Source organism: Helianthus annuus, chromosome 11 (assembly GCF_002127325.2).
Source record: "Helianthus annuus cultivar XRQ/B chromosome 11, HanXRQr2.0-SUNRISE, whole genome shotgun sequence".
NCBI lineage: Eukaryota > Viridiplantae > Streptophyta > Magnoliopsida > Asterales > Asteraceae > Helianthus > Helianthus annuus.
Genome location: NC_035443.2, coordinates 178014722 through 178031063, shown reverse-complemented (window position 1 = coordinate 178031063; position 16342 = coordinate 178014722). Strand labels below are relative to the sequence as shown.

The 16342-nt window shown below is 38.1% G+C and overlaps 1 protein-coding gene and 1 non-coding gene across 2 annotated transcripts in view; one reads left to right on the top strand and one right to left on the bottom strand.

Moving 5' to 3' along the window:
* Positions 1-16342, bottom strand: part of LOC110891231 (benzyl alcohol O-benzoyltransferase) — a 77392-nt gene that overhangs the window by 47634 nt on the left and 13416 nt on the right. The window lies entirely within an intron of this gene.
* On the top strand, positions 8276-8382 carry LOC118484581. Its single transcript, XR_004873689.1, has one exon. It is a non-coding gene; the product is annotated as a small nucleolar RNA R71 (small nucleolar RNA).

Here is a 16342-nt window from a genome sequence, read left to right as displayed (position 1 = left end):
CCCTTGAAGGCAATTCCTTCTATAGCACCTCTGATAACCACCAGTGAGTTTGTGTTACCCTCTGGTACCATCAAAAGGCTATCAAGTGTTGAAGGAAGAAGACCCCAGTACCAAAAACAAGGGGCATCAATTGATGGCTTTTGGAATTCGTTCCCTAAATCACACATTCATACAACCACTGCTGGTGGGGGAATCAGATGATCCCATTAAATTGGGAGATGATTCACAATATCAGGAATTGACGGGGAGGATTGACAACCTTGAAACATCTGTTGCTGAAATAAAGGATATGGTGCAACAGCTGTTAAAAGCTCAAAATGCACAATCCAATGTTGTTCCAACTCAAGCACCTGCACAACCTGCACCTGCTGCAAATGTGCTATGGAATTTGTTTCAACCCCTGCTCGAAAAACAAAGACAAATGGCAGATCAGCAAAACACAATATACGTGCAAGAACTGAGAAACATGATTGAGTTAAGGTTTAGAAACACACAAGCAGACATCAAGGCTATAAAAGCCCAAATGCTGAATATCACTGGCTCTGTGATACGCCCCGAACCTTACCTAATTAACTAGCATATTATATAGGGAAAATTTTTGGAAATTTCGGCATGACCCATTCGTTTAAAACCACTATTACCTGTTTTACACAAACAAACTCCAACATTTAACATTTTTGACAAAATCAAAGACGGACAAGGTTTATATTAAACACGACAAGACTACATTTACTAAGTTTCAACCCTACGACAAGGACATCGACATACTACACAAGTTTAAGTACATATAACCAAAAGTTTAACCCATATCAAAATAACTTATAATGGAAGCGTGAGGCGAGCATAGATCGAGTGTGCACGTTCCAAGCTGTTCAATCACCTAAGTTGAGGATTTACCTACATTCAATAACAAGGCTTCAAAGGTTAGTTGTAATACTCAATTAACTCGATGTAACAACATATTAGCTTCATTCGTTTATATGTTTTCATTATTCTTACGCATTCGATTCACCCAACTAAATGGGTAATGGCATATACCCTCATAATGAGGTTCAAGCATACCACTTACGACCCGGTATCATCGGGTTGATAGCTTACCCATAGATCTTTCGTTCTATCCGTATAACGAATTGAACTTCATACGTGTCTTATTTCATTCGTGACCACCCGTTCTAAACAGATGATACCTCTTCCGACTTGACCCAGTTGGACTAGAACCGGTCGACTTGCATAGCTTAACGTAATATCATTAGCATATCCAAACCCATGAAGGATTTGTTATCTACTTACTAATCACTAGAATCGTTATAACAAGGGTTGTCTATCAATTATATATATACAAAATTCTAAATAAGGAATTGTATGCAACGGTACATACCTCGGTCTTGTGATCCTTCCGTTTTCTTGGAATTTGAACCTTCTTCCTTCACGCCTATATCAACACATTTATTCTTTCGTTTACTCTCCCTTAATTCATTCTATCATGTTCCAAATTACACATCATTATTCTTGCAAGCATTTCATCGAGCACCTAGTGTGCGTTACATTTATAAAGCATAATGTACTTCATTTAAAGCATTACTATACTAGTTCATCATACATGCTATCAATAATTAACCTAATTCTTATTTTTTCTTTAGTCTACACCAATTCATCTAGCATTCAAGTATTACCAGCTGAATCACATATCAAGATTACATATAATCAAAATCCCTAAAATCTTCCTATTCATAATACAAATTCCACAAGGTGGTTTCATAAAATTTTCTTTCAATAAAACTAAAATCAAGCATGATTTCTATTCTAGGGAGTAACCCTAACATCTGATTAACACAAATCATATCACGGTTTCATGATTGGGTTGAAACCCTCTTCCTAAAATTCACCAAATTTAGAAATTCAACTTACCACTTCACTAGATATGCTTAAATGATTGAAACTTTAGAACATGCAGCAATTAAACTTTGATTTTTCCTTGTCAATTGGTGAATTTTGCAAGAACAAGGGTAACCCTTGTTTTTCCCCTGCCCTTGATCGATCCCAGCATACGTACAGAATGTTTATTTTTGGTTTAAACATAATTAAACCCTACTAAGTTATAATTTTTCATATTACCCCCTTGAGGCTTGTTAAATATTGATTTGAAAACCTCCCATTATTTAATTTATCCATTTTTCATTTATTCTAGTATTAAAATAAATTTCGAGGTGTTACACTCTGCTCCTTCAAATGTTCTTTTCATTGATCAATTTCCCCCAGATAATGCCAAAAAAAGGGGAGAAAATTAAGGAATTGAAGAAAAATGGTATAGATGATGGCCTTTATGTTGAACCAGAAAAAGAAAAAAAGCTTCTAAACTATCTACCCAAACAGCTGGTGTAACACCTGTTGTGTCAACAGTTGCTGATACTTCATTGGTTTCAACAACTGTTGGTACAACAGCAGTTTCAACAGCTGTTAAACAACCACTTCCTTACCTCCACCTAAAATCACCTCTCCACCAAAAGCCATCACTTCAACTATATCACCACCCATCAAACAACCACCTGCTCAAAAGCAGAAGACATCTATTGACACATCAGTAGTTGTAATGACAACAGAGGTTGAAACACCAGTTGTTTCAACAACTATTTGCCAATCATCCACCACTGCTCTCACAAAAAAAAGCTTTACACAAGAAAAAGGAAATTTCAAAAGAATAATGATGATATACCAGCACCCACTCAAATATCCTCCACAAGAATTGAATCTGTTGCTGAAAAATATCCACTGGAATTGGAAGCTGTAAAGGATGAGATGAAACAATTCTATACGATAGATGATCCTTAGGAAAGAAGATTTCCTTCTCTCATTGGCTTCAAGAATCCATTAAACATGAGTGAGTATCTAAAACTCAAAGCCAAGCAAACAAATATAAGAGCTAGAATTGAATACAAAGATCAAGGTGATGAAGCTACTTCCAAGAGAATGGAATTTTTACTCACTAAGGTCAAACAAATGGAAGATTATGCAAAAGACCTGAGCAAAGATATGTCAAATATGCCACCTGATGCGGCCCTACAAAAGGTAATCAGAAAGGAGTTTCTTGAATTCATCATGAAAGAAAAGTTTTGTCCAGCCAAAGAAGAACAATTCAGTGAGTGGCCACTCATTGCACTTGATGCGTGCTAGTGTGTATATATTTTAGATGTTTATTTTAAGCCCTTTTTACACTTTTAGCCAAGTTTTAAATTTATAAAACATGATATTTACTAAAACTAAACACACATATGGGCAAGTGCACCCATCGTGGACGTAGTATAGTGTTAGTAAGATACCGAGGTCGTCCAAGGACACAAGAGCTTTTAGTACCGGTTTATCCTCAACGTCTAACCAAATCAAAATGTTAGAAAAGATTTTTAAACTAAGAAAATAAAAATTAACTATGCTGAAAAATAAAATAAAAATAAAAACAGATAGACAAGATGAATCACTTGGATCCAACTCGTGTATATATATAACCTTTTATTATTTTCGCACTTTTGCACTTGTTTAAGAGATTATCTTAGTTATTGTAGTAGGCCTCTCTTTTGAAGGCGACGTTACCCTCAACCCAGTAGTTTGAGTCAGCAAGGATACAATCCTAAAGGTTCGGATTATTGAAAGATAATGAATTAAGTTATTAATGCAAATTATGGTAGGCCCCTCTTTTGGAGGTGAAGTTACCCTCGACTAAGTAGTCTGAGTTAGCAGGGATACAGTCCTAAATAGCCGGGTTATATTATTAATAGTAGTTAACTTATGAGGGGGTCAAAGAGTTTGGATCCCCGCCATCCAATACCTATGGGCATTGAAGGAGATCCTACTAAATTTGACCCAGGTCCCTTGCAGGACCTCTAAACGCTGAACAAGGGCAAGACCCTTACCAAACCGTTCCCTTAACCCCCGACCAGGTAGCCAACATACCTCCATATAGACCATGGAGATATGAATGGTGAAAATCTTTTATTTTATATAGACAGTAAAATAATGCCAAGACACCACGGACAAACGATAAGGAAGAATCACCTTCAACATAAGCAACTAGTTATTAAAGTCATTAATACAAAACCAAATAAAAAGTGCTAAAGATTAAAAATAAAAAGTATTATACTAAACACTTGTCTTCACCAAGTGATATAAGAGACTTAGGCAAACATGGCCTTGATTGTCAAGAACTCTTACGATCAATCTTGGATCCCGAGACGACTCACACACTCTATGATGGACAATGGATGATGGTGGTGGATGATGGTGTTATGGTGGTGGTGGATGAACTGTGAGAGAGGTGGTGTGCCAAGGGATGAGTTGCAATGAAACCAAGCACTCCTATTTATAGGCTGAACAGAAGGCTGGGCACGGCCCCGTGTCCGCTGGGCACGGCCCCGTGCCTGTCTGACACTCTCTCTCTTCATTAATTGTAATTCGCAATTACAATTAATGCGCCTGCAGTACTTTCGCCACGCCCCCGTGTTCACTGGGCACGGCCCCGTGGTGGGCAATAGAAACTTCTACTGGTTAGTCTTTTATGCTGCTTCTTGGGCACGGCCCCGTGCTGGCTGAGTACGGGGCGTGTTCAGTCTTCTGCCTTCTCTATTTTGCTTGGGAGGATGTTGTCGAGGGGTCGGGCAATCCACTTATGTTCCTTTTCTTGTATTTATGTTAGATTTAGCTGTCTTTTTGCTTCTTTTGTTAATTTGAGCTCATTTAATCCTGAAAATACAAAAGGAAGACAAAACACTCTTTTTCCAACATTAGTACTAAAAAAGGGTTAGTTTTATGCCTCATTTGATGTAATTTATAAGTTGCATGTTACACACATCAAATACCCCCACACTTGAATCTTTGCTTGTCCTCAAGCAAAACTCTTTAATATGTGGCTTTCACTCCCAAATGGAATGGGTAGAAGAGAAGGTTTTGGCTTGTCATAGAGTGTCGGGAATCCAAGGGCTTTATTGGGTTTTATTTTTATTTATTTACAATCCTATTCGTTATGATTTATTTAGAATGTTTCATAAGATAAATTACTTATTTGGGCATAGCATGCCTTTTTAAAATTCCATTTATATACAAGTTCGCATACCTCACGGGAGAAGTCACTCACACTCGGCCGAAGGTGTATTTTTTTAGTGAATCACTCGAGAGCGGCATGGAACTTATTCCTACCATAGGCTTGCCAAGCAATCAATCCTCCTCCTTTTTAACTTTTCACCTTTATAAATATCAAGAGGACTTTTTGGGTAAAGGCTTGGGCTAAAGGTGGGTAGTTGGGTTAGTGGTTAGTAAAAGGGCGAAAAGCGTAGAAGCGTCGGTTTTCGTAAAACATTTTTGTTTTAGTGACTTTTTATTCTTAATGAAGTGTTTCTTCAAACAAGCTTTTGTTTTAAGAGCTTTGTTTGTTTATTTCTAACTTCATTCATTTTTTTTTATTTTTTTTATTTTTTTATTTTTTTTCGAAGTCACACGAAAACTGAGCTTGTTACTAAAATAAAGGGTAAAAATAAAAAAAAAAAAGGTTTTTGGTGGGTAAAAGGGTTTTTAGGGTAAAGAAATGAAAGGTTTAGGCTTAAAGGGGTTAACTAGGGGGAGTTTTTGGGTAGGTGAAAAGAAAAAATAAAAATAATGGTTTTGAAAGAAAAAAGGGTTAGTCCTAATGCCTCCATCATTTACTTACTTGGGTTTAAGTTGGTAAGGACCGGGAATGAATTGTCATGGCAATTTCTAGAGTCGTAAGAACCAAGCGGCTATTCACACAAGAAACGAAAAATGAGCATTTAGCGTAAAGATATATATTTGTATGCTCAATAAAGGCTCAAAACTCACTTTTTGTGGGAATGGGTTTTTCTATGTGATCAAGTATATATAATCGAATTTTAACTAAGCTTGTCATGCCGTTTCATAATTTTCTTATGTTAGTTCTTTTTATCACGACGCTATCGGTTGTAAATTTGTAAAAATATAACCTTGTTAGTCTTAGAATTCCCAACTTAAACTTTAGACAAGTAAAAAAAATGAAAATTTTTGAAAAAAAATTGGGGTGATTAGCGGTTCTAATAGAGTTTTGTGTAAGGCTTGTTATTAGGACTTGCAAAATTTCAAGGTTTTAGCATCCCCCCACACTTAAATTACACATTGTCCTCAATGTGTCCCAAAAAATAAATTTTTAGTTTGATTAGATGTGTAACATGGTGTTAAAAGTAAAAAAATTATGTTACTGGCAGTCTGGACACGGCCCCGTGGGGCCGGGCATGGCCCCGTGTTCAGGTGCCAACGATAATTAAAGAAAAGAAACAGAAGCCTGGACACGGGGGCGTGTCTGATGAACACGGCCCGTGTCCAGTTACCTGAACTGGGCATTTTTCTGCAGGGTGTTCAGCACGGGGCCGTGTTGGTTGGGCACGGCCCATGCTGAACCTACTGTAACAGAGAAATTGTTGACGTGTGGCCTTGTTCTTGTGCATGGGGCCATGTTTCTCATTTCCCTTATCATCCTTTACCACCATGAGTTTGTTTTATTCCTGCAAATTAAAACTAAATGATTAAACTAAACTAAGGATAGTTCCGCGGAATGCCTCCGTGGTGCGCCACGTTTATAAGGGTCCTTGGCTAGACCCAAGGTGAGGTTATATATTTTCTGAGTGGGATGTTTTGCATCCCATGTTGCACCGTCGGAGAGCAGCATCCAAACTCGAATCAATAAACCTTCATGTATTTGACCGGGTCATCGTCCTCTATTCTCTTCCCAACCCCGAACTTTACTTCCTCATCCCCGTACCTTAAGGTGAGCATTCCGTCATTCATGTCCACCACTGCCTGTGCGGTGGCGAGAAATGGTCTCCCTAGTATGAGGGGGACTTCGGTGTCTTCTTCCATATCAAGTATGACAAAGTCGGCCGGGTAGACAAATTTGTTTACCTTTACTAGGATATTTTCGATGACACCTTGCGGGAATATGACGGATCGATCAGCAAGTTGTATGCTCATTTTTGTAGGACTCGTTGTTCCTAGGCCGAGTCTTTTGAACATTGATGAGGGCATGAGGTTAATGCTAGCCCCAAGGTCGGCTAGTGCATTACGAACGGGGGAGTCCCCGATCGAGCAAGGAATCGTGAAGCTTCCGGGATCGATTTTCTTTTGGGGGAGTTTGTTGAGTACGAGGGCAGAGCATTCTTCGCCTAAGTTAACTAATTGCAACGTTTCAATTTTCCTTTTATGAGTGAGGAAGTCCCTCATGAACTTAGAATATTTAGCCATTTGGGTTAGGACATCAATAAAAGGAATGTTGACATGCAATTGTTTTAGTAGACTTTCGAGTTTTGCGAATTGCTCATTGGTCTTTTGACGAATTAACCTACCGGGGTACGGAACTCGAGGAGCCTTGGTAGGCTCTGATGATGGAGGGGAATCCTTCTCTTGTAGAGGCGGTGGTATAGTCTCCTCTGTCGGCGGTGGCGCTTCCGTAGGCCCCACGGTGCGGTTTCGTAATGTGATGAGATGGACTTGCGCTTTTGGGTTTGTTTCGTTATTGCTTGGTAATGCGCCTTGTGGTCTCTCGGAAAAATTTTTGGCTAGTTGACTTAATTGTTTTTCTATGTTTTGAATACTAGCTTGTTGATTTCTAAAAATTGATTCTAATTGTAGAAACCTTTCCGAGTTTTTCTTTTCAGTGTCGGAGATGAGGCGAGATATAGTATCTTCAAGCCTCTCTCGTCCACCTTGTTGTTGAGAGAAATTTTGTGACTCATTTCTTGGTTGTTGAAAGTTTGTTCGTTGGTTTTGTTGGTTACTACTATTGTCGGGTTCTCTCCAACCAAGGTTAGGATGATTTCGCCATCCTTGGTTGTAGGTGCCCGTTGGAGGACCCGACGGCCTAGGTCTATTATCAATGTAGTTTACCGACTCTTGTTGATCGTCTGTTTCTTTCATACAACTCCAATTTTCATGTGGCCCACCACACCCTTCACAAGCCATAACCGAGACTGTTTTTGTCATTTCCAATTTTTTTATTTTCGAAGAAAGGGCCTCGATTTGGGCTTGTAAAGAAGTGCTTTCATCAACCTTATGGGCGCCCGGAGCAATAGATTTATTGCCTCGGGGAGTGTGCCACTGAAAATTGGTTTGAGCAATTTCTTCAATTTGATTATATATTTCATGCGAGCGACGATTACCTAAAAGTCCCCCGGAGCTAGAGTCAAGTGTCTGCCTTGTGTGTGGCAACAACCCATTATAGAAAGTGGATACTTGTTGTCATATCGCAAATCCGTGATGTGGACACTTTCGCAATAGCTCATTGAACCTTTCCCAAGTTTCATATAAGGATTCCCCGTCCTCTTGTGAATATGTATTAATTTCAGTCATTAATTTAGCCGTTTTAGCAGGAGGGAAATACTTATATAGAAACTTTTGGGCTAGTTCATCCCAGGTGTTTACCGATCCAGCTGGGAGGGCGTTAAGCCAAGCTTTTGCTCGGTCTTTTAGTGAGAAAGGAAACATTCGAAGGCGGATGGCGTCATTTGATGCTCCATTGATCCGAAAAGTATCACATATTTATAAGAAATTAGTAATATGTAGATGGGGATCCTCGTCCGCAAGCCCATGAAAGGTTGCGGAGTTTTGAAGCATCTGTATCAAATGCGGCCGAAGTTCGAAGTTTTTGGCTTCTACATTCGGTGCATTGATAGCGGCGCCGAGATTACCTACGGTGGGTCGTAGATAATCCATGAGGGTACGTTGGTCCGCCATTGGAAGTGGATTCCTCAAAACTTTCTCTTGGCTTCTGGCTTTTAGTCTTTTTCTGAGAAAGCGTTCGGGTTCTTCTAGAGGTTCTTTTATGTCCTTATTAGAACTAGAGCTCATACACTACGTAGAGGTGGCGTCTGGTTCCGAGTCCTGCAATAAAAACAGAAAAGAATGCTGGTCAGAAGGTTTACCACGGCCCCGTGCTCAATGAACATGGCCCGTGGTCGGAGTTACAGTGATTGTTTTCCAAATCCCAGTTACTGGAGAGTTGGACACGGCCCCGTGTTGCACCGACACGGCCCCGTGCTCAACCTTCTGTAACTTGGAAAACTAAAAACTGCCAGTAACAATGCTGGGTACGGCCCGTGTCCGACCAAGCACGGCCCGTGCTGAGCTCTGCAGAAGCTGAAAAACTAAGAAAATCCTAAAAAATTAAAAAGAAAAACAAAAATATGATTAGGCTGTTGATTCCTAACTTTCTTAAAATCCTTGTGTCCCCGGCAACGGCGCCAAAAACTTGATGCGTGCTAGTGTGTATATATTTTAGATGTTTATTTTAAGCCCTTTTTACACTTTTAGCCAAGTTTTAAATTTATAAAACACGATATTTACTAACACTAAACACACATATGGGCAAATGCACCCATCGTGGACGTAGTATAGTGTTGGTAAGATACCGAGGTCGTCCAAGGACACAAGAGCTTTTAGTACCGGTTTATCCTCAACGTCTAACCAAATCAAAATGTTAGAAAAGATTTTTAAACTAAGAAAATAAAAATTAACTAAATGCTGAAAAATAAAATAAAAATAAAAACAGATAGACAAGATGAATCACTTGGATCCGACTCGTGTATTAATATAACCTTTGATTATTTTCGCATTTTTGCACTTCTTTAAGAGATTATCTTAGTTATTGTAGTAGGCCCCTCTTTTGAAGGTGACGTTACTCTCAACCCAGTAGTTTGAGTCAGCAAGGATACAATCCTAAAGGGTCGGATTATTGAAAGATAATGAATTAAGTTATTAACGCAAATTATGGTAGGCCCCTCTTTTGAAGGTGACGTTACCTTCGACTAAGTAGTCTGAGTCAGCAGGGATACAGTCCTAAATAGCCGGGTTATAGTATTAATAGTAGTTAACTTATGAGGGGGGTCAAAGAGTTTGGATCCCCGCCATCCAATACCTATGGGCATTGAAGGAGATCCTACTAAATTTGACCCAGGTCCTTTGCAGGACCTCTAAATGCTGAACAAGGGCAAGACCCTTACCAAACCATTCCCTTAACCCCCGACCAGGTAGCCAACATACCTCCATATAGACCGTGGAGATATGAATAGTGAAAATCTTTTATTTTATATAGACAGTAAAATAATGCCATGACACCACGGACAAACGATATGGAAGAATCACCTTCAACATAAGCAACTAGTTATTAAAGTCATTAATAAAAAACCAAATAAAAAGTGCAAAAGATTAAAAATAAAAAGTATTATACTAAACACTTGTCTTCACCAAGTGATGTAAGAGACTTAGGTAAACATGGCCTTGATTGTCAAGAACTCTTACGATCAATCTTGGATCCCGAGACGACTCACACACTCTATGATAGACAATGGATGATGGTGGTGGATGATGGTGTTATGGTGGTGGTGGGTGGTGGATGAAGTGTGAGAGAGGTGGTGTGCCAAGGGATGAGTTGCAATGAAACCAAGCACTCCTATTTATAGGCTGAACAGAAGGCTGGGCACGACCCCGTGTCCGCTGGGCACGGCCCCGTGCCGGTCTGACACTCTCTCTCTTCATTAATTGTAATTCGCAAATACAATTAATGCGCCTGCAGTACTTTCGCCACGCCCCCGTGTTCACTGGGCACGGCCCCGTGGTGGGCAATAGAAGCTTCTACTGGTTTGTCTTTTATGCTGATTCTTGGGCACGGCCCCGTGCTGGCTGAGCACGGGGCGTGTTCAGTCTTCTGCCTTCTCTATTTTGCTTGGGAGGATGCTGTCGAGGGGTCGGGCAATCCACTTATGTTCCTTTTCTTGTATTTATGTTAGATTTAGCTGTCTTTTTGCTTCTTTTGTTAGTTTGAGCTCATTTAATCCTGTAAATACAAAAGGAAGACAAAAACACTCTTTTTCCAACATTAGTACTAAAAAAGGGTTAGTTTTATGCCTCATTTGATGTAATTTATATGGTGCATTTTACACACATCACACTAAAGCATGAGGTGAACAGAATCAAGAGAATCAAAAATGATCCAAGTAAGAAAAAGACAGCTCCAAATTGGAGTAAATACCAACAGGCCATTGATAAACTCACTTCAGAATATAAGAGAAAGAAAAAGGAGTTAGTGGATGCAAATGTGGGAACTGCTAAAGCCATAGCAAAATAGACAAAGCAGTATACAGATGAGGCTTATGAAAGGCTGAAAAGAAGGAAAATGTCAGATCCTAATTTACCAAAGAAGCCTGAACATAAAGAGCCAAAACAGGTCATTGATCCTAAACCACTATTCATATCAGCAGATACCCCTATCATTGTGATAAACCAAGAAAAAGGGAAATTGTTGACCAATGAAGAAGAAAAAGAAAAGGAAGCTGAGTACTTTACAGAAGCCATCAAGAAAATGGATTTAAATAAAGATAGCTTAGCGAAACTTCAAAACCTTGTCAAAAAGGTATTGAACAAACCTGCATCACCAAACACTTCAACAGAGATGACAACCATTGAGCTAGAACAAAGAAAAAGGCAAGAGCAGATTGAACAAGAAACTGCAGAAGACATAGCTGCAGCTAATGAAATTATAAAAAAGGCCTTTAAACAAATGTCAGCTGAAAACTCTGAAGTAGCAAAAGGTCAGAGTACTGATCAAGCTGAAAACTCTAAACTATCAAAAGCTCAAAGTACTGATCATGCTGAAAACTTTGAACCTGCAAAAGCTCCGAGTACTGATCAACAACTTCTCACAAGGCCACAATCCCCTGACTCATCAGTGAATAAATCTCTCCCAAGAAACCCATTGGGTTCAAAAGTACCAAAAATGGATGTCTGATCAAAAGACCCATGTATTGACCCTGATCAGATCCAATGGAGAAGCTAAGCACATATCAAGGGATCAAGCCCCAGGCCTGGGTGTTGAAGATCTACAAGATCTCCTTGAGCTTACACTATGCAGGGATGAGGGTGATACAAGTTCTCTGGATTTTGAACAAGACTTTAAAAGGCAAGTTAGAGAACTTCTGATGAGAAAATAAAGATCCAAAATAATGAAGTGTTTTGGCATTATCTGTTCCAAGGGGAGATTGTTGGGATTGAACCCTACCAGAGGAACAGATAATGAAAGCCAAAACTGGTTCACATCAGTGGATTCATCATAAGCAGCTGTTTGCATTAAGCGTTCCCCTTGACAGTGGTTATCTGGCAACTGACAGACTTCAAAGCACTGCCCAATAGAACAATTGTCACTAAAGTACTGATGAAGATCAAAGACTGAAGCTCAATCTACTGATGGAATCCAAGCACTGCTGAAGAACTGAAAAACTGCCCATTCAAGGTCTGATCACCCTTTGAAGAAAGCACTGATGCTCAACATCAGTGGTTGACTACAACAGTGGAATGAAGAATCAGTGTTTATACATCAATGCTTAGAATGTAATCAGTGTCTGTATGGTCAGTAGTTATAGATCAGTAGATAAAGTTTGTTAGGTTGTTAGATGTCACTTTCATGGTGACGTCAGCTGAGATGCTTCAGTGGTTTGGTTTGCCTATAAATGTAACAGTATCCTGTACTGTTACATTTGATGGACTGAGTGAGTTCTTCTCCTCTGATCCAATCCCTTCATTTTGTGCAATCAACCATGGAGTATCAGGCTGAGGGGGAGTTTAGTTTGTAAGCATGTTCGGTAATCTTTTGATTTGTATTATAATCATTCAACTCAATGAAAAGCATGTATTTATCAAAACTATTTTCCTCTTTGATTGTGTTTACAAAGTTTGAGTTCATTTCTGCTGCATAAATCATTGAATTATATTCATTCATTGTTCATTTATTACAAACACGCACAATCATGAGAGCCTTAGATCCTAACACAAATATTAAATGAAGTAAAATGAAACATTCTTATTGGTTGAAACTTTTTTTTTTCTTCTTACAAAAAAATCTTCTTATTTGAACCCTCCACTGCTGGCCTTTACGTGGCATATATGGGGCATGAGTCTTATATGAGACCTATACGAGGAGTCCAATACGCCATGTATAGGCCTGTACGCGTCGTATAGGAGCAACCAAACCAAAACTGACATGAGTCGGGCACTGAGTTTGATGTAACCCTATACGCCACGTATAGGCCTATACGATGCATATACGAGGCAGATGGTGTGCAAATATACAGATAGGGTGTGTGGATAGTTTGAGCCTATAAAATAATCACATTACCGAATCATTATAAATGAATCGAATTAAAACAAATTAACTACTTAAAAACTAGATACTTTATATATGTATAGAAAAAGTTTTCAATACAATAGTATTTAACGTGTGATGCGTGTAATATTAAATCACGCATGTTATAAAATTCAAACCCTAATCACGCATAAATAAAATATAACATGTGTGATTATGTGTGCGTGATCGCATGATTCCATCATGCGTCATTATATGATTTGTCCATGCGTGATTATATGATTTGTATGTGTGTGTGCGCATGCGCATGTGGAGGTTTGATGGGGAAGTCGTAAAAAGTGTGGAACCAGAGAAACCAACTCAAATAAGCTCCAACCCTAAATAGCAACGTTGGACCAAAATAACAAAAAAAAAATATCAGTTAACTAACACTAAATAGTTTGGTAGTTGCTATTTTCATCCAAAAAGCGTTTTATTCTGTTATATATATATATATATATATATATATATATAGAGGAAGGTTGACGTACATTACGGCTTAACGTACATCACGTACGATAGGTAATTACGCACGTTCATTTTAAAATCACGCACGTTATAACTCAAAAATCCAAAATCACGCATGTTGAAACAGAATAATCACGCATATTGAAAACATTAATCACGCATGTTACATAACAAATCACGTACGTTGTTGTACGTGAAGTACGTTAAGCCATAACGTACGATATACTTTTTCTATATATATATATATATATATATATATATATATATATATATATATATATATGGCTTAACGTACATTGCGGCTTAACGTACATCACGTACGACAGGTAATTACGCACGTTCATTTTAAAATCACGCACGTTATAACTCAAAAATCCAAAATCACGCATGTTATATAACAAATCACGCATGTTGTTGTACGTGAAGTACGTTAAGCCATAATGTACGATATAATTTCTCTCTCTCTATATATATATATATATATCTATATAAGGGATCGCTAAAATGAGAACCACCTCGAGTTGTAAGAATCACCTCGAGTTGTAAGAACCGTTAGAACTACACCGTACAGGGCGAGGTGGACCAAATTTTTTTTTCATAAACGTAGATGTGTGTATTATAAACACAATTGTAAAAAAAATTCAAAAAAAATGTCGTGTGTGTAGTTTTGAGCACCACAAGTTTGTGTTTACGGGTACCGTAAATCTTACCGGAAAATTTACGGTACCCCTAAACACAAACTTGTGGTGCTCAAAACTAGACACGCCACATTTTGTTTTTGACTTTTTTTTACAAATGTGTTTATAATACACGCATCTACGTTTATGAAGAAAAAAATTGGTCCACCCGCCCCGGATCAAAAAGTTCTCGCGGTTCTTACAACTCGAGTTGGTTCTTATTTTAGCGCAGTTCTATATATATATATATATATATATATATATATATATATATATATATATATATAGGGGACCGCTAAAATGAAAACCACCTCCAGTTGTAAGAAACATGAGAACTTTTTGATCCGAGGCGAGCTGGAGCAAATTTTTTTTCATAAACGTAGATGTGTGTATTATAAACACATTTGTAAAAAAAATTCAAAAAAAAAATGTCGTGTGGGTAGTTTTGAGCACCACAAGCTTGTGTTTACGGGTACCGTAAATTTTAAATAAAATTTACGGTACCTGTAAACACAAACTTGTGGTGCTCAAAACTACACACACGACATTTTTAAAATTTTTTTTTTTACAAATGTGTTTATAATACACGCATCTACGTTTATGAAAATTTTTTTTTGTCCAACTCGCCCCGTATGGTGTAGTTCTCATGGTTCTTACAACTGGAGGTGGTTTTCATTTTAGTAAAATGAAAACCACCTTCAGTTGTATATATATATATATATATATATATATATATATATATATATATATATATATATATATATATATATATTTATATTTATATATAACTGAATACAAGAAAGAAATGGTTTTTGGATGAAAATGACAACTAACAAACTATTTAGGGTGAGTTAACTGACATTTTTTAACGAACTTAATGGGTTGGACCAAAATAGCAAAAAACTTGAAAAGTCATAGACAGAGAAAAAAAAGTGTTTGGACTAAAGTAGTAATTTGGGACAAACCTAAAAGACTAAATCGACAATTTACTCTAAAAAACTAACTTTACAAAAAATAAACTTCAATAAAACAAACCTCCGACCCAAACAGGCAAACAACCAACAAAACAAATGCCCCCGACCCAAACGGGCAAAGGACCAAATTACAACATATACATGGGATATTTACACCACTCCTTCCATATTAAATATTTACATGAAGATCTACTATTTAACCACTCAAAACTTCTCGATTTAATATCTGCCAGAATATCCTGCGAGTTATTTATTATCTGCTTGAAAACCAACTCGTTCCTGCTTTTAAAAAATACACCAACACGAAATAATAACCAGCCCATTGATAATCTTCTTTGCCTTCTTCCCCCTGGAAAGAATTTTGAATATCTAATAAATCTTTGAATTCGAATGCGTATATCGGGGGAATTTTGCACCAAGCACTGAGATCCGTCCACACCCTGATAGCCACCGAACAAGCAGTGAACAAATGGTCCAAAGATTCCTTATACTCATCACAAAAAGGACAGATAACCGATGAAATTTCAACGTTCCTTCTTCTCAAGTTAACTCTGATAGCGAGCCTATCCAAATTACCTCTCCAAGACAAAATATTATATTTAGTCGGAACCCATTTGCACCACTTGAAATTTGGGAGATGACTGCTTCCCCTATCAGAAATTAATGTCTTTTTTACCGAATTCACCGAAAAGCCATTCCTTCTGTCTATGTCCCAGATCCATGAGTCCTTATTGTTTGATAATCTAACCATGTTAATAACCTCTTGACACTCCCGCCATTCCTTAAGCTCCGTATCCGTTTCAGGTTGGCGAACCCAATTCCAAACGCATTCTCCATTACCTTGTGTCGATCTGATTCTCTCTGAAACCCTGCAAGATTTATATTTTTCCAAAACAAAAAGATGTGGCCATCTTTCCATGAAAGGAAGACCACCTGTCCATGTATCTATCCAAATACAGATATCCACCCCGTTCCTTACATTACCCAAAATAACCCGATTTATCCCTTTCCCATTTAACTTCAAA